The following is a 26,579-nucleotide window of genomic DNA, read 5'->3' as shown; positions in this document are numbered from 1 at the left end:
TAGCCTCGACCACTTCCAAACTACCAACTGTTTCTGACCGATGGAGCCCCTACAGACTGGAGTCCTACACCTACACCCGTATAACATCTCAAACGACGGCATCCCAATAGTGGCGTGGTAGCTGTTATTATAAGAAAACTCGACCAACGGTAAGTGACGATCCCAACTACCACCAAAATCGATAACACAGGCCCGCAACATATCCTCAAGAGTGTATCGTCCTCTCGTATTGACCATCCGTCTGCGGGTGATAAGCGGTACTAATGAGGAGTTTGGTACCCATCTCCTCATGAAACTTCTTCCAAAACCTGGAGGTAAAACACGTATCCCTATCCGAAACAATAGACAGGCACCTCGTGCCTAGAAACAATCTCACGAATAAACACATCGGCCAGCTGCGCGAAATTATAAGTTTCTCTAATCAGCAAGAAGTGAGCACTCTTAGTCAAACTATTCACGATTACCCAAATGGTGTCATAATTACCCCTAGGAGTACGAGGCAGTTTAGTCACAAAATTCATCGTAAGGTGCTCCCACTTCCACTCATGTATTTCCAGGGGTTGGAGTTTCCCGAAAGGCTTTTGGTGCTCACCTTTAATCTGCAAGCACGTCAAACATTTACTCACATACAGAGCCACCTCGTACTTCATCGCGGGCCACCAGTAATTCTTCTTTAGGTCTTGGTACATCTTAGTCGCGCCTGGATGAATGGAATAGCGTGACTTGTGTGCTTCATCTAGAATCTTACTCATGAAACCCCCATACCTGGGTACCCATTAATGACCATCTTTACTTCACCCTGTCACTGACGTCCTCCAACAAGTTTTCCTGACCCCAAATATGCGCTGACATAATCCACTCCACCTGTAAAGTCTCATTCTGAACGCTGGCTATCTGTTTCAGAATATCAAGTTTGAGAATAAGCTGGTAAGATTTCACACGAATGGGTTTCGGTCTCTCTTTCCGGCTCAACGTGTCGGCTACCACGTTAGCCTTACCGGGATGGTACATAATCTCCATATCATAATCCTTAATCAATGCCGCATATTTAGTTCCTTTTGCTCAAAGAAATATTTGAGACTCTTATGATCGGTATAGATGACACATGGGATACCATACATATAATGTCTCCACAACTTAAGTGCAAACATAACTGCTCCAATTCTAGATCATGGGTAGGATAATTTTCCTCATGAGGCTTTAACTGCCGCGAGGCATAAGCTATGACTCGACCCCACTGCATAACAACACACCCAAGCCCCTGGTAAGAAGCATCAGAATAGACAACCACATCAACAGTGCCATCGGGCAGAGCTAGAATCGGAGCATGCATCAACCTATTTTTCAATTCTAGAAAAGCCTCCTCCTGATCAGAACCCCAAATAAACTTAACGTTCTTCTTGGTCAACTTCATCAACGATGAATCGATTTTTGAAAAGTCGGGAATGAAGCGGCGGTAATACCCCGCCAAGCCCAGAAAACTACGAAATTCAGATGGAGACTTAGGAGATTCCCATTTGTTTACGGCTTCCACCTTTGCAGGGTCAACCAAAATACCACTCGGGTTAATAACATGACCCAAGAACTGAACCTCTCGTAACCAGAAGGAGCACTTAGAAAATTTCGCGTACAACTTATTCCTTCGCAGTGCTTCCAAAACTTCCATGAGATGACGAGCATGATCGGTTTCACTCCTGGAATAAACGAGAATGTCGTCGATGAACACAATAACAGAACGATCAAGCATTAGCCTACACACCCGGTTCATAAGATCCATGAACGCAGCTGGCGCGTTGGTCAAACCAAAAGACATCACGAGAAATTCATAATGTCCATAACGAGTGCGGAAGGCGGTCTTAGGAAAATCTTCCTCATGAATTTTCAACTAATGGTACCCAGACCTAAGGTCAATTTTAGAGAACCAACTAGCTCCTTGTAGCTGATCAAATAAGTCATCGATCCTTGGTAGAGGGTACCGGTTTTTCACATTGAGTTTATTCAATTCACGGTAGTCGATGCACATCCGCATGCTACCATCCTTCTTCTTGACGAACAAGACCGGGGCACCCCAAGGTGATATGCTCAGTCGAATGAAGCCCTTCTCGAGAAAGTCTTCCAATTGAGCCATCAGTTCTTTCATTTCGTTTGATGCTAGACGATAAGGGGCTCGAGCAACGGGTTTTGCACCCGGGACAAGGTCTATCTGGAACTCGACCACGCCATCCGGTGGTACGTCTGACAAATCATCTGGAAACATATCCGAGAAATCCCGAACAATAGGAACATCACCAACGGTAGCCACCTCGGTTTTCACGTTTATAGCATACGCCAGATACGCCCCACAACCTCGCTGCATAAGATTTCCCGCCTTAAGCATGGATATGATATGTGGTGTCGCACCATTCCGATTATCGAAGACCGTAATTTGGGTCCCATTCGGGGCCCTGAGACGCACAAGTTTCTGACTACAGATAATCTAAGCATCGACACTAGCGAGCCAGTCCATCCCAATCACCACATCGAAACAGCCCAGCGGCACCAAATACAGCTGCACCAAAAATCTATACCCAGATGACTCGATGGAACAACCCTGAATAGCCCCAGACATGGAAACGGACTTTCCTACGGTGACCTCAACCTCAAACACATCGACTACGCGCTCGGGTGATTTATTCAACGTGTAACAGAAAGCGGTAGACACAAAACTTCTACTGGCACCCGAATCAAATAAGACCGAAGCCTGTAATTCATCAAGTGAAAAGGTACCTAGGATAACATTACACTACTACTTAGCTAAACAGTTACACATACATTACCGCGATAATGAGGAATTACAAATGGGAGATAATAAAGGATGAGAAAAGTACCTGAAACAATGTCTACATCGTCCATAGCTTCTCTCTTGGAGATGTTGAAAGCCCTCGCCTTGGCCCTCGGCTTTTCTTCCATCTTCCCCCTCGAGGAGGTCCCCTGGCCGGAGCCCCCCGCCTTACTAGTAGGACAATTTGATGCTAAGTGGCTGGCCCCCTTACATCGAAAACAAGTCAAAGTCGGACACTCGTAATGGGGGTGTCCAGTTTTATCACATCGAAAGCAGGAACTAGATCCAATCCTACATTCCCCCCTATGCGGTTTCCCGCACTTCTTGCATTTACCAAATGTCGCATCCCTCTTAAAATCCGAAATCTCAGTTTTTACTCTCTTCTCAGCCGAATTACAGTTGTTCCCCCTAGGCCACTTACCATGCGAATTTGAGTTCCACGTCTTCCTAGTCTCAGACGGCAGTAGCTTCTCTCTCTGATCATACAATGTGCCCAATAGGGTAACCACCAAATGGAATGAGCTCATGTCGGTGGTCACCACGCCCCTACGAATATCCACTGAAAGGCCCTTCACATACTTCTTAATTCTCTTGGCTTCGGGAGTAACCAGATCAAGACATAAAGGAGCCATTTGATTAAACTTTGTGGTATACTCCCGATGCGTCATACTACCCGCCTCCAAGGTCAAAAAATTTTGTTCAATCTTATCCAATTCGTGAAGAGGACAAAACTGATCGAGAACCAACTTCTTCAAATCCTCCCACGTCATCCTCCTAATAGAACGATCGCCCATAGCCTGGAACAGATTATCCCACCAACACAGCCCCTCGGAACTAAACAAGGCAGTAGCATAAGTCACCATGTCTTCCCCTTTACACTTACTAATCGTAAATACGGCCTCCATCTCCCTCACCCACTGATGTGCTGCTAACGCATCCTTAGTACCATCGAAAGAAGGAGGGTCACACTTCTTGAAATCCCCATACGAATAACCCCGGGTAGACACACTAATCGCACGGACCCCACCTTCATCCTCACTCGGCACACACACCTCTTCCTCGACCTACGTCTCCTTACCCTTCCCTTCCTTATCTGAACTCTTACCAACCAATGATTCCTCTATGGCCCTAACGGCCTCAGCAACGATCTCAGGAATGACGCTCTGGAGAACCTGACAAACCTCGTCCGTGATGGCCGCGCGCATAGCAGGGTCTAAGGGGGGTTATCCCCCTCCTCATTAATTGGGGTCTCTTCCTGCTGTGGGGTCGGATTCTCTCTCTCGGCCTCGGCACGCGGCTTACGACCACGGCCGCAAACACTCGGACGACCTCTCTTAGCTGCACGAGTATTAACAATAACTTATCCCTAGAAAGACAGAATTTTAACACGGTCAAGTACAAGTAGTATTTAGAACGTGTAAGGTAAGGGTAAACTGCTAATAATGTTGATCAAGTGTAATAAGTCGTTTACTTTACACGCCCGTCCTAAGCACCCCCTACCCCTAGCCATATTAACATTCTATCTAACATTTAAGCAATTATTCACATAATGAAATTCTAAAAACTCATAAGAATAACTAAACAATTTAAATTACCTCTTGGCGTGCAGCTACTCGCGGTTGGCATATCTAGTCTTTTCTTTTACGGTTCGAGTCCAAACATTCGGGAATGCTCAAATCCCTCGAACCATGGCTCTGATACCAACTTGTAAGACCCCAAATCCCAGAATCCTACAGTTGGTAATCATATCCAAAATTTCGCAAAAATTAAAAACCAAAGCAATTCGTTTTAACTTAAAACCAGTACAGAGTTCAAAATCAGCGGAAAGTCATAAGTACTAAAACAAGTTTCCAAAACCAAATTTGAATACGTCTAGTAGTAATTGAAAAGAAACAGAGTTCATTATTGAATTCCCCGACTAGATATGCCTTCAATCGTCCAAGTAGTCTCGAGCACGTCCAAGAGGTAAGCATACTCCTTTTAACCTGAAACTCACTCTAACATATACATAAAGTCAGCTTGAGATGAGTGAATTCAAGTTTTAATAAACGAAATTTTAATAAATCATGCCAAGAGTTTAAATATAATACGGGATATGAACAATTAGGCAGTGGGTATATAATAAGTAGTCATACTTATTTATGTATAAATGTATCCCTACGCATAACATCCAAGTAATAACATCAGGGTCAAACACGCGTACGACCCAAACACGTGATACGGGATTTTAGGGATCCCATTATGATGATAGGGCCACACAAAGCCGCCCCCTTACGGGCTTTCCAGGGCCTGCCACAGGATTTTTGAACCTAAGCAGTATAGTTTGGCCGAGCCAAAATCATCATGCACGCAACATTCCATCCGTTGGTGATCATGCCACACGAGCCTCCCCCCTTACGGACTTTCCAGGGCCCGCCACAGGATTTTAGAACCTGAGTAGTATAGTTTGGCCCCGCCAAGACCACCACCCACCGTATGCAAACACAAAGTAGGCGTACGCAAACATCCTTAGTTAATAATAACTAATTAACATCACTAATCACAAGCCATTAAGTAACCCATATGTAAGCATACAAACATATATATATATATATATATATATATATATATCATTCCAAAATGTACCATAATACAAGTAAGCCTATGGGCCATAAGGTAACACATGTGTGTACATACATAAATATCATCCCAAGACATACTATAATACAAGTAAGCCTATGCAAAATCATTTAAACGATTTATCAAGTATAATCATTTAGGTGTGTATGCTAGCCCAAAACTTGAAAAGAGTGAGAAGGGGCATCATGAACTCACCTGACACAAGGCACAAAGTCACCATGAGCTAGAGAACCCCTAAGTATCCCCACAACTCACAGGCCCGTCGGATTATACACAAGAATTACTAATGATACCGAAAGGACTAGTTTTATCCTACGAGGCGTTCTAACATGGTTCGAGTTACCTAAAGCCTCGACCTCACCAAGTTCAATTATAAAAGCCCCCGAGGCCTTGTATATACCACAACGACCTTTAGGTACTCTCGGGAATAAAGAATTCCCAAATTGCCCCCTGGAGTTGCTAGATGAGACGAAAGCGTTTATGAGTTGGTTAGCACTTAACAACAAACTCAGCCTCGTGTGGACCATAATTAATAAAATCACAGCCAACTAGTCCACACGAAACTACACAAGTTGGATGGGTCGGTAACTCGCAAGCACAACGCACCAACTATTCAATAAACGCAAATTCGCGTTGTACCGACCTGCTTGAGTAACCGATAACCAATGCAGCCCCAATGCTTAATGAAATAATTTTCCAATAGCCCGTACACTAAACCGAAGTTATCCGAACTGAATTGGTCGTTAATTACATCAACTCTCGCGTTAAACGCAACAATTTACTATTCTAGACAACCGAATACTAGCTTTCGATCTACCACTTGTTGACCAATCAAACGAACACCAATGCACACGATTTTAAAGTATGTTAGATTGGACATACCTAGGAAGATTATGGAGCAAAAATCTCACGCACAACAGCCCCGAAACTGCTCAAATGGACAGTCACCTGGTAAGCCTAAAACAAGCCATTTATCGATCAATACGCGAGATATAAAGATGAATTAGGGTGTAAAAGACTAGCATGGGTGTAGGACCAACCTTGAATGAAGTTTTACACTTGGAATTGGCTGCAATAAAGAAAAACCGAAGCTCCTTGGCTGCTGCACTAGTCCGATCGGGATAGGGAAATGAGGGGGCTAGGGTTTTTTGTTATAATATAAAAATATTACACTTTAGTCCCTTGAGTTGGAAGGATGTAGCAAGTTGTATGAAAAGTAAATTAATTTAACATACCAGAATGACGAGAGGGTCTCCGAGGAATGCCGGATAAATCCTGAGAGCGGTACATACTTTACATGTTTTAAATCTTTTAACTGAAATTAACGGGTGTTCGCTTAAACCATAACTTCACTAATATCAAAACCGTTAAACACATAAACATAATACCAACACATATCGTTTATTAACGACACGACTAACAATAAATATATGAAGTACTAACACACTAAAATGCATCAACATTCCATTGTAAATCTTTTTCAGGATGAAAAAGGATAAGTGTGGGATGTGATGTGTGGTTGAAAGAACTTGCTTTAAGTGTTTTATATCGTGTGTTGTACTTGTTTGTGTGTATCAAAGACGAATACTTTGATTGGTTTTATGATTGTAGATGGTCGAAGCTTAAAGAAAATTTGAAGCATTTAGGATGAAGTGGAAATGAAAGTAATGATATATGATATGATAGAGAATTGAAATACGAAGACGTGGCGGCAAACGGGGAGGAAAGCGGAGTTGGAATGAAGATTTTATGAAGAAAATGATTTTCTGGTACTGTAGTCACCGTATGCTACGATGGCTCCACCGTAGGCTACGGTGGAGTGGCCACTATAAGGTAGTAGAGGACAACCGTAGCCTATGATCCCACAATAGGCTACTGTTAGCCCTGACGAAATATTGTTTTTATTGTATTTTCTTCCATATTTAAGGGGGAGGAAACCCTAAGATCAATTATTCTTCATACCCTAACATCTTTGGGAAATTTGGGGCCATTCTCCACCATCCTAACACTCTCTAATCACTGTAAGCACCCATGTTCTCATCAGCTCAACCAAGAATCAAGATTTTCAAGATGCTTATGCTATGCTAAAGTTTCTATGACCATCTCTGGGCATAGGGTTTTGTTTGTGGTTAGACTTTTGGTATTTTGAACCTTAATATTGGATTTAGATTTGGTTAATCATTCGTTTAGTTGAATCTTTACATTTGCTTCTGTGCTTAAACAGTTTTTTCGTAATTGAATGCCTAAGATTGTATCAGTTAATTGGTTTGAGGTCATCAACATTTAAGATTGAGTTCCTATCATCATTGGCCCATTTATCATTAACCGTAACATTGATTTTATTCTTCAAAACATAAAATTGGTAATCAATTAAATTAGTATTCAGTTGTGCAATTATTCGGATTAAGTTATGATAATCAGCGGAGCCAAATACTTAGTCTTTTGCTTATTGATTCAAACAAAGATTTTTCCATTACTTGTCCAACATGCTTCACAACCTGAAACTGGAGATTGGTTATTTCCTCAAAATTGTTTACAAATCAAAGTAACAGTGTTTTCACTTAACAAATCTCTCAAACTGCTTGAGATTTTCTGTCCACTTAGTTTAATAATTAATAATTATGAGTTTGATTAGCACTTTTGTAACATCCGTATTTTGAGAATGAAAAATAAAAGAAAATTTTATTATTGCATGTGTGTCGATATTAAATTTCGTTAAGTTATAAAGGAATTGAGTGGTAGGCCTAGGATTTATGTATGGACTTTAGAGTGGTTATGGGCCTAAGGCCCATTGGTTGGAATATTTAAACCACAAACCCTCCAATTTTACCCAAACACTCCTCATTTCTCCATCTCTTTCCTCCCTACACACACAAACTCTCTTCATCTCATATTCTTCTAAAATCCAAGAGAGCCAAGAAGATTCGTGTTCAAGCATCATCAAACAACAACAAACTTGTTTAGATCCGCGGGTTGGTCCGAATCTGAACCCAACCCGAAACCGTAAGGTGATTTTGGTGAAAAAGGTTAAGTTTTTGAGGTTCGTTTCAACATGCAACTTGGTAAAATAGTAGATCGGGCTGTAGGATGTAAGAAAAACATAAACTTAGTGAGCCACAACCTAACGGGTACGGGTATGATAAAGGAAGAAAAAGTAACATTTAGGCTATGTAAACGCGGGTAGACAAAGTTGTTACGACCAAAACCCATTAAAAGGGTAAAATCGGGTTGTAAAGAAGGGTCACAGAGGAAAATGACTGAAAAATGATAAAATGAAGAAAACCACATATCTGATCGCATAAGGAAGAATCGCATTGCATAGCCATGTGATGCGATTCATTGACCCAAGCAATGCGATTAGTTTCATACATGCGATGCGATTTGTTTAGCCATGCGATGCGACTGGTTGCATCCATGCGATGTGATTCGTTGGAGGAATGCGATGCGAATTGTTTAGCCATGTAATTCGACTTGTTTAGACACGCGATGCGACTAGTTGCATCCATGTAATGCGATTCGTTGGCCCATGCGATGCGATTAGTTTCATCCATGCGATGCGATATGTTTAGACATGCGATGCTATTCGTTGACTTATGCGATGCGATTAGTTTCATCCATGTGATGCGATTTGTTTAGCCATGCGATGCGACTGGTCGCATTCATGCAATGCGATTACTTAAGCCATGTGATGCGATTGGTTTTACAAGCGATCCGAATTGTTGTAAAACTTAATTCGACTCGTTTTTCTAATGAAAATTTAATAAAGATTTCTTAATGAAAATAAAATTTTTCCAAGATGACCTAGCAGCTCGTCCCCAGCCAGGGGCTCTGTCACTTGGACCCTGCTAGGGACTGCCGCCCCTAGACCCCGCTACCTGGGTACTGCCCCCGGACCCCCGTTAGTTGAGAGTTACACTAACCTAGAAGTATGAAGTAATAGAAATAGATAATTAATACTCGTAACTTCTTAAACAGTTAGCCGTGCCAAGCTGAGGATAGGTGTGACCATTAACTCAGAAAGGAATCAACTTCAGGTGATTTCTACCCCATCTCTTTGTTATGTTTTCGGGGTCGTGTGCATACTCCTATGTGTTAGTTAATACTCTTACCTTGAGTGGTAAGTGAATGCTATATGAATGTTTGTGAATGTACATAGGATGATTTAGAAAGAGTAACGAGTATGAATGTAGGTAGATATATATATATATATATATATATATAAACATGTAATGAACGTATGGTTGTATGGAACGGGAAGAAGGGCACCTGACCCTAATAATATTCGAGGTATGAAGCGCACCGGACCCTAATAATATCCGAGGCATGTAGGGCGAAATGCTCTTTAAAACGTATAGATAATATGAAAGTTATGCACGTAGGAAAGTATAAAGAAAGAAAGTATAAATATGAAAGGATGAATGAATGTATGTATTCAAGTATGTATGAGCAAAATATGAAGAGGTTAAACTTTATAATACGTATCTTCGGTTGCGTACTCATAAGTATATGAATGAATTGTATGTTGCCTGATTTGCTATAACTCACTCAGCGTAGCTGACTTTTAGTATGCACGTAGGTAAATAGATTAAAGGAGCTGGCTTGAGGATGGCACATTGAAGAAACTGGGGTGCTAGCATCTTGAGAAGAAATATTGTGAAACTTTTATGTTATGTCTAAAGACAAGATAACTTTTGTTAAGACAAGGTTTTATGAATTGTAATAAATTGGTTGATGTTTTATGATTTAGCGAAAAGTTTTAATTAACTCTAATTTTATAACTGTGTTTATGAGTAAATCCAACGCCAAAGTAGACGGGGCCTTACAACTTTCCACTGATTCCATATGAATTCGACACCTTTCTTTCCCTTGCTAGTAAAGGTATTTTACAAATGTTTTTTATTGGCATGTCGACATTGATCATTTATTGATTTATTAGCCTAATCCCATAGCGGTACTACATTTTTAACTTCAAAGCAAACATCAAACTAGTGCACCTTCATAATGTATAAAATAAACAGTAAACTATATGAATAGTTTGATTAAAAGGAAATTCAAACATGTAAATGTAATTCTAAGCACGAGTGATTTAATAACACGTGTAATTGAATAGCATATGTGATCAAACCTCGTTGACTTGATTCAATAGCCTAAAGGCTATGTTAAGAGTAGGGTTGATCGTCTAAATGCCAAAACTGGTCAAATTAGGACGGGTGTCAACCAATAGATCTGTCATTGTTATCGATGGCTTATTAAAGTTGTGATTTACACTAAATTGATTGATTGATTAAATAGAAACATGTAACAAAAGATAACAAGAATAGCATAAACAATTAACATTGATTGAATTTCATGGTTGAAATAATAAAAAAAACATGATTGTTTACTATGGATACATGATACATACAAAGTGTTTAAAACTAAAAGGGGTATGATTACTCATTTGGTTGTGAAAGCGTTAGCCTAAAAATGAGTGGGATGAATGATACGGGAAACCACAATGGTTATCCTAATGAATTGAATAACACAAGTATGAATATCTAAACGAATTTGAATATAACTAATAGCTTCTAGGTTCACAAACATTTTGTAGATTTTCTTTAAGATTTCTTATATGTTTAAAGGTATAAATGTTTTAAATATGATAAATTCAAAAGTAAGATTTGACATAAAAAAATTTTACAAAAAGTAGGAATAAAAAGAGTAACAAATATATGTATATGAAAGTATGAAACTATGTTATATCAAAAATAATTATTTTTAACAGTTTACAAATATATTTAAATAAAAATAATTAATAAAATGCAAAGAACTCCATAAGACTTGTGAACAGTATGCTTATCAATTTCTTTTATTAACTACCCAAAATCTCAGCAATATAAATTAATAGCATATAAAATTGTTCTTACATTTTAAAGTAAACAATCTTAGACATTTTTAAGTAAACAACATATACAAAAAATCCAAAACTATGTCTAGAAATAATTTATGATTAATAATCAAATTCTATAAAGTTTATTACATAAACTATTTATATATGAAGAACAAGAATTTAAAGTGTGCTAGATAATATAGCAAAATATGATTGACGATGAGTAGCAAAGTTTTATAGAAATTTTAATTTGATTATCAATCGTAGAAATCCCCATTTGCTATGAATCCTAGAAGAAAATGAAGAATATATGGTGAAATTAAGATAATCTAACCACAAAATGATAATTCTTCTTCCAAATTGAGTAGAGACCTTCCAACCTTCTATTAACTTCAAAACACTTGATTATAAGAGTAAGGTGTGTGTTTTTAATCAAACTTCCGACTCCTTTTGCAACGAACCAAGATCCTTTAGGTTGAATGGTAGTCGACCATGGCCCGTGGTGGAGATTCGCATTGCTGTCAGAAAGTACATGTAGAGAACCTGTAGATAGGTGATCACCGCCCGTGGTGGAGGTGTTAGGACCACATTTTTGTTTTATATATGAAAGTTGGCCACCGGAGTGTAGAGAAGGTGACCACGACCTATGATGGAGTTGCTAAGAAGTTTGAAATTTGACAGTTTTAGTCCCTAGACTTGTTAAATACCAAATATAACGAATATACTTGAATAAACTTGATTATAACACATGATTAACTTGAATTAGTATGAATAACATAAATAAAGAATGCCATGGATAAATAACATAAAATTATAATACTTTATTGATTGAAAACTAATCGGCTTGCATTGAATAGAAAGGTTAATCGGGTTCCAAATACCGATATTTGGTGGATGTCATAGAAAGCACTAAGACGAAACGCACACGTGCTTGGATCCAAACAAAATTAAAAAAATAGCAGACATGCTATACGTTAGTCTCAAATCATATCTCCAATGGGGTAGCTCCCGGAGAAATGCTGACTTGTGTGTGTGTGTTAGTGGTACGCCCCAAGGGACAGAGTAGATGCTCTGCTAAGATGTAAAGTAAAGTATATTTGTGTTTTAACAAAAGGCTTGAAAATTCATTAGAGTTGGTCAATGATTCACTAGCATATCGAAGACGTATTTTCAAAACTGTTTTACAGGAAGTCAGATAGGTTAGATCAGGCAGGAAGAAGACCAGTGATAGATAGTCATTAGATTGTCATATGATGACATATGAAATCAGAAATAGTGTAAATTATATTTTACAGGCATGTTTTGTAATATCAAGCGGGCATTTAAAACCTAAGATTCAATAAACAAATATTTTAAATTAAAAGACTTTTGTTAAAAGAACGCAACTCTGATATATATTTACAAAACCAACACCAACTATTGATATACGTCTAGGCCCTTAAGGCAGGGTGTGACTCATCGTTGGTTAATTAGAAAAGAAACTCCCAAACAAATAAACGACATCTAAGTTACTCGCTATTACTTGACCGAATCAAACTGACCATTTATTTTTAAACGGCGGGCAATTATAAAGCGAGACTTGCATAGCCTGGAACAAACAAGAAAAGAAAATTATATGAATAAAAGAGGGTTCTACAAGCACTGTAACCAATTTAGGCTATTCGTTCTATTCGAAACAAGCAGTTACCTTGTAGGTACTATTCTAAACAAACTGTTACTATTAATATTCATCAATAAAAAATTTCCTATAACCATGTCTAGTTTAAACTAAAATAGGGTTATTGAGTTTATGATAGTTTCTTCAAGTTTAAGCTATGATCAAGAGTATAGATCATCAAACCTTGTTATGATTGTTATATCACATTTTTAAAATGATAAGTTATAAAACCAAAATAATGTTTTCAAAGTGTTTGAATATTTTAAAAACCAAGACAAACATGTGCAGACGGTTAGACAAAGTTAGACTCCCCGTCTAACTGTTCTGACGCTCCACCTTAATTAAGGATTTTTTTCAGAAGAATGATCACTAAGATATCTAGAAAAACTGTACAACTATTTTGATGACCCGTCTCAAATAAACAAAACGTCATGTAATAATCCGCACAACCCTTGGGCAGTTATAGAACTCATGTAATAATCATCCAAGAGTTGTTTAAAATAGATTGTGTTGCATACTCACATGACAAGTAATTAACTTTTTTAGTGGATTACCATCAACAATCCATTTTCAAAACATCGTCAGAATTCCCATTTTAAGATGATTAATTACTACTAATACTCCATTTGGTCCATGTTCATCTTAGTATTTATGTTATTTAACAAAGACCTTACAAGAATGGCAGTTCCCCGACTTATCATCAAGCTTGGTACTTGGTGTCTCTTTTAACGTTTATTATCCAAGACCTCACAAGAGTGGCAGTTCCCTGGCTTATCGTCAAGCTCGGAACTTGGGGCATCTTTTAAGAGTAACTTAACATTCCTCGACAAGTTATAATTCCAACATTATTACACATCAATTAAAATTCATTATAAAGCAAGATGATACTATGAAAGTGTAGCCAATGATAACCATAACGTTATACATCAAATAATAGATACAAAAATGATCAAATTAGAGCAATTTAACCAATTTGGATGACTACCTTTGATGCTAATGACTTCTTCCAAGAGCTTAACTCCTTTATCTTCAAAGGTTGGATGAATGGGATGATTCCCTTATTAATGGTGGTAAAAGTGAGTGGGTGGATTGAATTAAGTGTTCCTTAAAGTCTCTCCAAGTCCATTGGATGTGATGGATAAGCATTTAATTTATAGGCTAAGCCGGGCACTCAGCACGGCCCGTGTTGAGATGGGCATGGCCATGTTGATCAGTTTGTCTTATCGTATTAATTGCTCGTTGTTAGATGATACGGTGGAAGAGAGAACACGGTCGTGTCGACTCTAGGCACAACCATGGTGAGCTTCAAAGTTTCATTTATTTTCTTTTCTCTTTACTATCAACATAGGCGTGTTGAGGGTCAACATGGCCATGTTGAGCTTCAGAATCTTCTATTTTGTCTTTTCCTGTTGTAATTTCAACATAGGGTGTATTAGTGTCAACAAGAACATGTTGTGACTCCTGAGTTTTGTCTTTTCTTCTCATTTTCTTAACATGGTCATGCCTTGCTTCACCATGGGGTGTATTGAGTCTGTTTTCATAGTTTTTCTCCGTATTCCTTCGTATATCAGCTCGTTTTATTTTTGAGGTTATATTTACCTAGAGTTAGACATTATAAAAACTAGTGAATATTTATTTTAATATAATTGTCGTTATTACACTTATTTGAAGATATTTTAGTACTGAAAAGATGTATGAATTTATATACATCATCTATGTAGTGAACTTAAAAACTGAAAATCCTCACACACATTGTACCATTAACTAGGGTTAACTGATCGAGTAATATTAAGTAGTACTACTAGCTTTGACAAAACCCCACTGATGTGCTAAAAGTAGTTTAATAATTATTAACTAACTTAACTAAAATTAAACACTAAGTAATACTCTAGATTCTCTAAAAATCGACTAAACTACTAACCGTTAGGTGAATCGATCGACTCTAGTAAAGCTATGTAAGTCCGGATATCGAACCCATGATACTCTTTAAATTACGTTAACTAGCTAATTAGACTCGACTAACTGGCATGACTATTTATTTATATTATTTTAGGGGGTTTTTATTAAAATACTAAAATTAAACTATTATTAAAAACTAATTAAGGAAAGACAAGTGAATTAAACGAAAGACTGTTACGTTGATTTTAATCAGATGATGATTAAAAACTACCTAGACTAGAATCCCCTAAGTTGCAATTATCAATTAATCAGGAAATAGTTTTTATGGAACTAGGATCGTAAAATAGACGCTTAAAAGAAAACCCGAACATGACCCCTTACTGTTCTCAAGAAGACACCTATGGGTTTCTAATAAGATTTAATGCAAACCAATATTAAATATTAAGTTTCCATACGGTCACCTAATTAATTATGAACAAGTTCCTTTATGTGAAATCTTACCTTACAGCGCGGAAATCAAAAGCAGTTTAATATATTTAATTGACTCAATAAACAAAGTTAATCAATCAAACCTAGACGGACTCCTTACGAAGAGCTAAATCTAGCATTCTTAATCAACAAAGATCTATCAATAATCTATTAACTTACAGCTATTTAGATTAGCGGCACACTTAGGATTATTTGATAAATTATTATTATTATTCCTATGATCTTATTGCAATTCAATCAAAAATAGTCAAAAACACACAGTGGATGACCTTATAGCAACCTATTATATGATGAACAATCACCAAGGCAACTGTGGAATAATAAAACTCATCAAACAATCCTAAGTACACTAATGCATCAATTAAATATGATCAAACTTTTTACGAATTCATAAAACCATAACGCAAAATAAATCCCAATCAAAATCAAACATTTAATGAAGGTTCATCATAAGCCTAGGCAGTCTATACGTTTAGCCTAACATCAAAAAATCAAACAAAATAATCTTAAAAGAAATCATTGTGAAAAATAATTGAAACAAAAGATAATATGTGATAAAACCTGTAGTCTTTGCCTGTGATTGAATACCACTTCACCAGCTGATTGTTTGCCTTCAAACCTGCCAAAAGTTACAATCCTAAGCTTTGGGAAACTCTAAATTCGGCTGTGGTTCGTTAGGTATGTTTAGGGTTAAAGTTAAGGGTGCTTATGTAGTGCATTGGACCTAAAAAGAACCCGAAATTCGTGGAACATTCTGGATCTAATTCTCCTCGCGCAGCGCGGCCAGGTTTGGCCCCGTGTTCACGCGGTGCGGCATGCTCAAAGGGGGGGGTCAGGCCAGTCCTATCCATTTCAATCCTGGTTCGTTTCTGGTTCATTCCTGATCCTTCCAGTTTTTTTGTTTTAGCTAATTTTAACTCGTTTTTCGCCCTTTTTAATCACGACCTACTTCCGGAACGTACATCACACAAATATGTTAGTAGTGTACAAATTCTAAATAAAAACGAACAAAAACTAATAAAATTTTATACAAACTATACAAGAGAATTATATATATTTATCATTATATCACCCACCCGCGCTAAAACTCGACTAAAGGTCGTACGGGTGTAATATTGACCTAAGCATTGCCAATTCAGGGTAAAGACTTGGTGGGAGGCACAAATCAACATTCCAGCTTTGATCGCAATGGACACTACACTATTGCATCATGAATACTAGCATAAGTAAATAGTGATAAGACAATGCTTACCGTAAGGCCCTGATCCCAATGCCCTAGATTAGGTGTTGGATTTACTCATAAACACAGTTCTAAACGTCAGAGTGAATTAAAACTTTTAGCGGAAGATAAAAATATCAACCATTCATAACAAAACATTAAATCTTGTCCTAACAGAATTTAAACTTGTCCTAAACATAACATAAAATATCATAACATTTCTTCTCAGGATGCTAGACTCTTCAGTCCAATGTCAGGTGTCTCCCTCAAGCCAACTACCTATTTGCATACGTGCATATTAAAAGTCAACTACGCTGAGTGAGTTCTAGTTAATCAGGCAACATACATTATATTCACATACTTACTTATATGTATCCAGAGATACATGTTACATACATAGCCTGCTTATATTTCATTCATGCATTCATTCTTTCATACATTCATGCTTGCATTCTTTCATACTTTCTTACTTACATTCCTTCATGCTTTCATACTTTCTTGTTTTAACTTACTAATACATGCATAATTATTTCTATGTTTTAAAGAGTCTTTCGCCCTATAACGTCACAGATATTATTAGGGTCTACTACCCTCCTTTCATATATATTATTAGGGTATCCCAGCCTCCTTTCACAATTATTATTAGGGTCAGCCACCCTCCTTACACAGATATTATTAGGGTCTACCACCCTCATAGCCATGCAGCCATACCACCATACATATCTTGTTATTAAACATACATACTTTACCTATCTTTTTGTTATACATATATAGGTATTCATATACATCCGCGTACATGCTTTTAACTCTTTCTATATCATTCAAATATCATTCGTAAACAATCATATAGCATACACTTACCACATAAGGTAAGTGTGTTAACTAAACACATAGGATTACGCACACAACCCTAAAAAACGTAACAGAGAAAAGGGGGCTAGAAACTCACCTGAATCCGGTTTCTTTCTGACTTAACTGTAATACCCCTCCTTAGCTGTGCACGGCGAACTATGTAACAGTTATAAGTATCAATCAACTAGTTCTAGCTATCTCATTCTTCTAGGTTAGTGAAACCCTCAACGAACAGGGTCCGGGGGCAGCGCCCCTAGCAGTGGGGTCTAGGGACGGCAGCCCCTAGTAGGGTTCCAAGGGACAGAGCCCCTGGATGGGGTCGTGCTGGCAGGTTAGCTTGGAAAAAATTTATTTTCATTAATAAGGCTTCATTAAAAATTCATCTGAAAACTAACTTTTCATGATTTTGAGCTAAGTCCAAATGAGTCGAATCATGTCTCAGTTGAGTCGAGTTTCAAACCAATCAAGTTGAGTCACTAAGTAATCGAGTAGAGTCATCCATTCGACTTGATTTGTTTCAATCGAGTCGAATCATCTGCTCAACTCGACTTGTTTCATTCAAATCGAACCACCCACTCGACCGACTCGTTTCAGTCGAGTCGAACGATCCACTGGACTTGACTTGTTTTAATCGAGTTAAAACATCCACTCGACTCATAACTAGTTTTTTGAGCCTTTCCATTCTGGTCACTTCCTTACATCCTTTTATGCCCGTTATACTGCTAGAACAAGTTCTGGGCCGTAACAACTTCATTCACTTGTTTTACCCAGGTTCGAACACGACTAGTCCATACTGCCTTAACCCAATCAACTTGTTTACCAAAATTTTATGTTTTTCTCACCTTATAAGGCCCGATTTGCCTTAGTGTTGGATCTTAAAATGAACAGATATCAAAACTTAACTTTTATACTAAAACGTACCTTTCTTGGATTCCAGTTGGGTTTGGATCTGAATCATCACATGAATCTAGACGTGTTTCTTATTGTTTAATGATGCTTGAACAAGAAATCTCCTTGGTTTCTCTTGGATCTCGGATCCGGATGAGAGGAAGGAGTGTTTGTGTTTGTGTTTTTGAGTGTGCGTATGGAGCCAGAAGGTGATGGAATGAGCATGTTAGGATTTTAGGAGAGCTTAAGGAGTTTAAATACTCCGAGCCCATGTACCTTAGGCCTGTAACCATTCCAAAGTCCATGTATTATTTCTAAGCCTACCACTCAATCCCATTATCATTTAACATACTTAAATAACAGCACACATTTTAACTAATAAAACTTTCTTTATTTATTATTTTCAAAAGATGGATGTTACACTTACATTATCTACTTACTCAAAGAACTTGTTTTTAGATACAAACTTGTGAGCTCACCAACCATTATGTTGACACTTTTAGCATGTTTTTCTCAGGTCACTAAGGTTCACATCAAGATTTAGGATTGCATTGTGCTTGTATGGATTATATCTAACAACCAAGCTTGTTTTCTTTGCATGAATTGCGGTGTCTGGGAATTCAACTATGAACTAGTTATTTACAACTTGTAGTCATTTTACGGCTTTCGTAAACATAACTTGCACCGAAATTGTATTTACTCACATTAATGAGTTTTATTAAATGATATTTTTACCCTATTAAATCGTTGTTCAGTATGACACATTGCTAGATCCTGGTATGTCACATGTCTCGGAGTAAAACTCCGTTAGTAAAAAAAAAAAAGAGGGTGTGACAGCAGGCAAGATGCTAAGATGGATTGGCCGTTTTGGGCTAATCCCACTAGGCTAGCGTTGTCGGCTATAGACACACCTAGACTCTATCCTAGAGAAGCTAAGTTTATTACGAACACTTGTGATTCAGGGTTTCTTAACCACTCGTCTACTCAATCTACGATTCCTGATCTTACAATCAGATAGCATGCGACTTATGACATAATAGAGCAAAGCTACAAGAAAACCCTAACTAGTTTCAGGTATCATTTCCTTCAGACCCATGCCATAAGTAGTCACATATTTTACCATTCATATTATGACTCGTCTATTATTGGTTATGTTTCAAGCCCTAGATTAATGGGCATCAATATAATCTAGAGATAAACAAGATCGGCTTAGCTAGCATATCTTCATTGAAAGAAAGATCTAGCCGACACAACTCAATCATACATAAGATAATTACATGCAATCACATACATCACAAAATCACACAATAAAAACCATTGAAATTACTTAAATAGATAAATTAAACATCCAAAACATTAAAGAGTCATCTCATCCAAACATTTACTAAAGCATTTAGCCTAACAAACATGTAAATAACAAACTCGATAGATGAAAACAAGAACATCAGATCTAGATCTTCAATCCTAGCCTCCTCCACAAATTTGGATCTTCGGGATAAGTATTTAGGGTTGTCTTCGACCTCCACAATCACCTCAGAGGGTTTTGGCCGTCTCCTCTAGGGTTTACAGCAGAATAGGGTTTATAAGGAGCTTCTCCTATGATTTTGGGATTTTCACGGTTTGTAAAAGGCTTTGCACATGGAGCATATAGGGCGATGTGACTTAATCATTATGAAACCTCATATTAGGGCGCGGACCGTATTATTCTAATGTTGCGTGCGCCATACAAATTCTATGACTTGTGTGCTTTATCGGCTCATTTACTTTTCTTTTCCATCAATACTTCAAATCACTCATGATAATACGTTACTTATCTATTTATATTAGATTCATAGTAAAATGTACTCAAATATGGGCTTATTTACTTATAAAAACATGTGTTCCTTTGGGCACATCTAGCATCACCCATCTCCTGGTCAGTTCAATGTTACATAACCCACACATTTTGGTCAACCCACTATTACATAACCCACACCTTCTAGTTCGTGCTAATCGTTACCAGAATCGGTTCCTACAACCCTACCCCCACTGACCCAACCCTACCCCCTTAAATCTCCTACTCGCACGATTCATTCTCGAAGTACGTCTGGCATTTCAAAACTACAACAATCGTTTGTTAATCTGAACGTTTCCTTGATTTCTACTCTACCTTGGAACCCTACCATTGCTCTCCGTAACAAATATTAGAATATAGCTGTGAACGATGAGTTATGGGCCCTTATTAATTATAACACATGGGACTCAGTCCCGAGACCTACTAATGTGAATTTAATCGTAGTATGTGGATATTTAAAAATAAGACTTAATCTTACGATACTTTAGAAGGTCACAAGGCATGTTTAATCTGTGATTGTTGGTCTCAATAGATTGGAGAAGATTAGGGGAATCATTTAGTCTGGTGGTAATAAAGCCAGCTAACATCAGAACCGTCTATCGCTGGCTATATCACAAAATTCGCCTATACACCATCTAGATGTCAAGAATGCATTTTTACGCAGTAACTTACAGGAAACTATGTACATGTATCAACCCCTAGGCTTTAGAGACACCCCATTCCCGAATCATGTTTATTTGCTAAAGAAAACCCTTTATGGCCTAAAACAGGCACCGCGAGTGTGGTACCAACGATTCATCGATGATGCCATGAAACTTAGTTTCCATCGTAGCAAATGTGATCACTCACTTTTTATTTATAAACATGGTCGGGACACAGCATACATTTTACTTTATGTTGATGACATTATTCTATTAAGGTCATAAAATTCTTTAAGGGACAAATTTATGAAGCATCTGTCCACCGAGTTTGCCATGAAGGATTTGGGTTTGTTGAGTTATTTTCTGGGTATCTCGGTTACTAGAAGGGGGGTTCTTTGTTTTTGTCAAAAAATACGCCTGCATACAATCTGCTGGAATAGGCTGGAATGAATACGTGTAAACCGATTGCTACTCCAGTTGACAAAAAGTCCAAACTCAGTGCTACGGTAGGCCTATCACTTGACTATGGGGGTATACAATACCGTCAATTGGTCGGGGCTCTTAAATTCCTCACGTTTATACGTCCTGACATTAGCTACATCGTGCAACAAATCTGCATGCACATGCATACCCCAGTTATAGCTCCCTGAATGCTTTAAAAAGCATTTTGAGGTACATACATTGCACTATCACTTACGGTTTACATAATTTTAAATCATCTGTTTCCAAACTTCTTTCCTATACCGATGTCGACAGGGCCGGGTGTCCCAACACCCGTCATTCCATCTCTGTAGTTATGTATACTTGGGTGACAATCTTCTATCTTGGTCGTCCAAACCCCAAGCCTTCATCTCACGATCAAACACCGAGGCGGAACATCGAGGCATCGTTCAACGTCGTGTTAGAACTTGTTGGCCGAGGAATTTATTACTCAAACTGCATTGTCCACCAACTCATGCAACCATTTTTATTGTGATAATGTTAGTGTCGTGAACTTATCATGAAACCCGGTCCAACATAAGAGAACCAATAGCATCGGGTTGGATATTCACTTTTTTCGTGACAAAGTTACCAAAGGTGAAGTCCGTGTTCTCCACGTCCAGTCTCGCCATCATTTTTGTTTGACGATTTCAAACGCAATCTCAACATTCGTGAACCTCCTGTGGTGTAATAGCCAACATATATTATTATACTAGATTTTATCCCCCGTATTACGGGGTTCTTTTTACATTATTCATGTTAAATATTTATATATGTATATTTGGATTTTAATTTTATTTATTAAAAGAAAGTTAATAATTAATATACTTGAGGTTTAATGATAAAATGGTTTCACAAATAAATGATATGTTATAATCTGGTTTAAAAGCTATCTGGGTTTGGTGATACCCATTACCCATTTATTTTCTTTATTATAAAATTGTTTCTTAATTATAAATAATATTTTTTTATAAATAAAATAGGATATAATTTTTAGTATATCCATATTTTATAGGATTTTCATATCAAATATTTTATGAGATTAATTTTTAATATAATGAGATGTTATAACCCATTTAAGAGTTATCTGGGTTTGGTGAGACTATTACCCGTTAGTTCGGGTCAAATGCGTGAGAAACTTTCATTTACAAATAAAGCAATATAATGGCTTGAGAGAATGGTTGTTTTACATTTTTCGTTTTTAATATTTATTTTTTGGATTTTAATTTTCTTTATTTTAAGAAAGTTAATAATATACTTAGGGTTTGATGATGAAAGGGTTTCATAAATAATTAATATGTTATAACCCGCTTAAAAGCTAACTGGATTTGGTGACCCATGACCCGCTTATGTTTTTTACTATAAATTTGTTTATTAATTATAAATAATATTTTTTTCTTTTTAAATTGGATATTAAATTTTAGTATATCCCTATTTTATAGGATTTTCATATCAAATAATTGGTAAGATTAATTTTTAATTTAATGAGATGTTATAACCCGTTTAAGAGCTATCTGGTTTTGATAAGACCCATACCCATGAATTTGGGTTAAATCAATGAGAGGCATCTATTTAAAAATCTAGCAATCTGGTGGCTTCCATAAAAATGGGGAGCGACCACATCATGACACGTAGGATTGTAGGGGTTTCGTTTATATATATTATAGATGTATAGAATAGATTGTGTTTGTATTAGAATTTGATTCATTGTCTAAAATAGAGGAGGGATTAATATATATATATATATATATACACACACACACACATACGAAAACCCAAAAATCCTACGTGTCGCGATGTGGTCGCTCCCTCCTTTTTATGGAAGCCACCATATTTCTTGATTTTTAAATGGAGGCATCTCATTGATTTAACCCAAATTCATGGGTATGGGTCTTATCAAAACCAGATAGCTTTTAAACGGGTTACAACATCTCATTAAATTAAAAATTAATCTTACCAATTATTTGATATGAAAATTCTACAAAATAAGAATATACCAAAATTTAATATCCAATTTAAAAAGAAAAGGATATTATTTATAATTAATAAACAATTTTATAGTAAAAAACATAAGCGGGTCATGGGTCACCAAATCAAGATAGCTTTTAAACGGGTTATAACATATCATTTATTTATGAAACCCTTTCATCATCAAACCCTAAGTATATTATTAACTTTCTTACAATAAAGAAAATTAAAATCCAAAAAGTAAATATTAAAAAAAGAAAAATGTAAAACAACCATTCTCTCAAGCCATCAGATTACTTTATTTGTAAATGAAGTAATCTCATGCATTTAACCCGAATTCACGGGTAAAGGTCTCACCAAACCCAGATAGCTCTTAAACGGGTTATAACATCTCATTATATTAAAAAATAATCTCATAAAATATTTGATATGAAAATCCAATAAAATAGGGATATACTAAAAATTAATATCCTATTTTATTTTAAAAAAAGATATTATTTAAAATTCAGAAACAATTTTATAATAAAAAAATAAACGGGTAATGGGTATCACCAAACCCATATAGCTTTTAAACCAGATTTTAACATATCATTTATTTGTGAAACTATTTCATCATCAAACCTCAAGTATATTAGTTATTAACTTTTTTACAATAAATAAAATTAAAATCCAAATATACATATATAAATATTAATAGCGAATAATATAAAACAGCCCCCGTAATACGGCGGATAAAATCTAGTGTGTGTGTGTGTGTGTGTGTGTGTGTGTATATGTGGAGAGATTCAAGAGAAAACTCATCTTTAGAGAGAAAACTTAAAAACTCCTAAAGAATTATTTTTAATTAAAAATAAAAAATATTTTCAAATTTCTATTTTTTCCATTATTCTTATATTTTCTTACCCTTTGCTCGAAAAAAAAATAAAAAAAAATCGCCGTAATGCACATACGTATTACTGTACGATGCCGTTGTATTACACATGTGTATTACTATGTATTTTTAAGTTTAATAGTGTTTAATTGCATATATTCAATATTTGTGTATTGTATATGTGTAGTAGTGTTGTATTATATGGAAAAAAATTAATAATAAAATAAAAGTCGATGTAGTGCACATGTGCGTTAATATTGTACTACACATACGTAATAATGTGTATTCCATGTGCGTATTAGTCTTATATTGCATATATACAATTGTGTGTATCAAATATGTGCAATAATGTTGTATTCTATGCAATACAAACACTTGCATATATGCAATGCACACTATTGCACATGTGCACTACAACGACGAAGTTACTGACAATGTTTTTTTTTTAACATAATGGGAAAAACAATTTAAAAAAAAGTTATAAATAGTTTTTTAGTAGTTTTTAGGAGTTTTTGAATTTTCTTCTTAAGATGAGTTTTTACTAGATCCCACCCTATATATACATACACCCATTTAATTAATGAAAGATAAAATAAATAGAAAAATCCTAACTGATTCTAATATCTTCTCACACTTCTCACACTAAAAAACACTTTTGAAATGAATATATATATATATATAGGAAAATTGGAAATAAATAATCCCACCTTTTTTGTATTGGTCGATAATAATCCCACCTTTAAAAATCACTAACAATGGTCCCACCTTTTAACTATTTTTGTCTCACTAGTCCTCCGTTAAAAAATACTTAACGTTGTTATGTTTTTTCCATAGTTTCAAACCGATATTTTAGGGCTTTTGATCGGAAGACCGATACAAGTTGACCGATGTAAAACTTATCTCGAAATGGTGATCCAAGCGACGAACCAATGTTTCAATTCGGGTGCTTGAATTTCCAATTAACAAAAATCAAGCTATTTAAATATTTTTTAAAAGTTTTTTTATTGATCCAACATGGTTCTCAAAGTTCTCAATTATAGGGTAAAAAAAACCCTCTAAAAAAATATTTAAAAATTATAAAACAAACAAAACCGAAAATTTTAAAAAAGTAAAAAAAACCAAAATTCTTATATTTCATTCTGGTTTCATTTAAAAAAAACTAATTTTTTTTTTCTTTTTAGTTCGTATTATACCTATAAACATATGTATACTTTCATTTAATCTCTAGTTACGTAATATACACATATGTACATTATCATTTACCTTAAATTATACATATGTGTATAGGAAAAAATATGTGTGTACATATTATACATATATGTATAATAAAAAAAACCGATATTTTTTTCTTTTTAATTCGTATTCTACCTATACACATATGTATACTTTCATTTAATCTCTAGTTATGTAATATACACATATGTACATTATCATTTACCTTAAATTATACATGTGTATAGGAAAAAAACATGTGTGTACATATATGTACATATTAAACATATATGTATATGTATAATTTAGCTAAACCGAGAATTTTTTTTTTTATGTTTTTTTTAGAAATCGAGATGATAAATAAGAACTTTGCTTTTTTACTTTTTTTATTTTTGTGTTTTTTTTTTTTTGTTTTATGATTTTTTTTATTTTTGTATTTTTTTGTGGTCCAAAATGGTTCTCATAATTCACAATTCCCAAAAAATACATATAACATTATTCACCTTTTCCCTTGTTAACACTCTAGGAACCGATACCGAATATAGATGTAGTCTATATATATATATAGACTACATCAATGAAATCATCTAACATTATTCACCTTTACCCTTGTTAACACTCTAGTAACCGATACCGAAAAATTGCATAATCTGAAATTCAGACAAGAATCATAATCTGTTGAATTTTTATAATTTTGAAAATGCCAAATATACCCTCGGCTCAAAATTCAACTCACACAAGCAGCAAATGACCCGGAATATGTTGTGTGACCCAAGACTTGTTCCTGAATCAGAGTAGTTTTTAGCTAAAACTAACTTGAACATTAAATATTAAATATACACATTTAATATTTTACTTTCAAAAACATTTGAACATTAAAGAGGATAATACCTCAGCTAATAATCCTAGATGCGTGATGATCATTTTGTGGAAGCACATAACCAGAGAGAAAAATATATTTAAGAGTTAATGGCTATTTTCGTCCCTGTGATTTGTTACTTTCACAACTTTAATCCAAAGTTTGAAATTTTGTCAATTTAGTCCTTTTAGTTTTAAATATTAGCCAATTACGTCCCCCCTGTCTAACGGCATCCAACTATGCCGTTAGTTTAAGAGGTATTTTTGTCTTTCTTCTGTTTGGTTAATGGTCATTTTCGTCCCTTTGGTTTGATACTTTTGCTACTTCAGTCCAAAGTTTGAAATTTTGTCAATTTTATGTTTAATTTAATTCTTTTTTTTTTTTGCTACTTTAGTCCATGA

The sequence above is a fragment of the Bidens hawaiensis genome, unplaced genomic scaffold, assembly GCF_021521415.1.
Source record: "Bidens hawaiensis isolate Kalapana, Puna unplaced genomic scaffold, B.hawaiensis_p1.1 tig00000697_1, whole genome shotgun sequence".
Taxonomy (NCBI): Eukaryota; Viridiplantae; Streptophyta; class Magnoliopsida; order Asterales; family Asteraceae; genus Bidens; species Bidens hawaiensis.
This window is presented reverse-complemented; position numbering follows the sequence as displayed.